This window comes from Cyprinodon variegatus, unplaced genomic scaffold (assembly GCF_000732505.1).
Source record: "Cyprinodon variegatus isolate N-32 unplaced genomic scaffold, C_variegatus-1.0 Scaffold203, whole genome shotgun sequence".
Taxonomy (NCBI): Eukaryota; Metazoa; Chordata; class Actinopteri; order Cyprinodontiformes; family Cyprinodontidae; genus Cyprinodon; species Cyprinodon variegatus.
In genome coordinates, this window is record NW_015150656.1 from 697584 (window position 1) to 699337 (window position 1754).

A 1754-nucleotide genomic window follows, 5' to 3' on the forward strand; every position below is an offset into this window, starting at 1 on the left:
GAACAAATTTGTTCTTAAATTATTTGTACAAGTAATTTATGAGAAAACCCCATTCACCATTCTTCTCCTATTTCTAATCTTCTCTCTATTATGAACAAATTTTACAAGCTCTCCGGTCTTTATGTAAGAGTCTTACATAATAGGTCAACTGTTATCCAAACCAAGTTTTTCGCTCAATGACTACATTTTGTGTTACTTTAAACCAATTTTAAATTTTTAAACTCAAATATTAAATAATTTTTTATGCTGATGACAGAACTACTGTATCAGTCCCTACAATGTAGCTGAAGGTATCAGGGGACACTGCTTTATTATGTTGTCATTTTGTCGAAGGTAAGAGCAGTCATTGAATATATGTGAGGTCAAGCCACCTTTGATATACAGTAACATCTGGAACAGAAAACGTGATGAAAGGAGTGAAGACTTGGTCTACAGATGTACAGTACACATGTGCGTGTATATACACAGTGGCTGGCTAGCTCAAGTGGTAAGTTACCCATCCTGAAAACAGGAGGCCTGGCTTTATATCATAGCTGGAGGAATGAGCTGCCAGTCTGGGTCCTTAGCCAAGACCCTTCATGCTAACGCCTGCTTTGGGGAGTTCCGGCCTAGAGGTTACAGTGTTGTACTTGGAATCTGAGTTTGAGACCCACTCAACAGACTGCCACTCCAACTCACCGAGCAAAGACCCTTAACCCCACATTGCTCCACAGGTACTGCACAATGCAGCTCCCCAAGGTTAAATGCAGAGAATTCATTTTGTTGCTCTGTACTTGTGACAGTGTAATGCCAATAAAACGCTGGAAATTAAATGAGATTTTGCAGGATGATGTCTCATTTTTGTAAATGACAAGTACAGTTTATTTGTATAGCACAATTCAGTAAAACGACAATTCAATTGATTTAGATAAAATGGTGAATAAATGGGCAAAGGATGGATGGGTGGTTAAGCATTTACATCATATTTTGCATCTCTTGCATCCATCACAGTTTTCATGGACTGTCTTGCTTTTTGTAGAAATGATTTTTATAAAATTTTGTATCAAATGATTTTAATTTTTATTATTATTTATATTTATTTGTTTTGTTTTTACTTCTAAAATAGTGTAACCACAGTATTTATAGATTTTGGGGATTTATTACACACTGCTTGGCTTTTACGGGCCCTTTAATTCTGCTGCTCTGTCTTTCTTGTCTTTAAAACTATTTCTGTGAATGACCGCCATTGGACAAGCGCAGGACATCATATAGTCTTAATTTGAAATATTGTGGTGGTAATTGTGTAGATTTGCAGTTCTCACGAATGCTTGCTTACTTAGTCAGAGGTGTAATGCAAGACGTTTAAAAGGATCATTTACGATAATGCGTAAGGCCAAATGTATTTATTCCTCATAATTGCCTGCTTCTATGTTGCCCCTAAATAGTATACATCAACACACCTTACCATACATAAAATACACACTACCATTGAAGCAGTCAACTAGTCAACTTTTCCCATGTATTGTTATTGTGGTTACAAAAAAATTAATATAGACTTATGCATGAGCTCAACCTTCTTCCACGCCATCCCCCTCTCATTTGCAGCTGTAGATATCTATTGCTCTCTCTTTTAAAATGCTCCAACTCACTGTATGCCTCCATTTACATATTTTCTTTCACTAGTGTGGGCATGCAAATCTTTGCCCATTGACTCTCGTTAAAGGTTTTACATGTGCAGTAGCTCCTCTTCAATATAGGAGAGCTCAGGGTGCAAA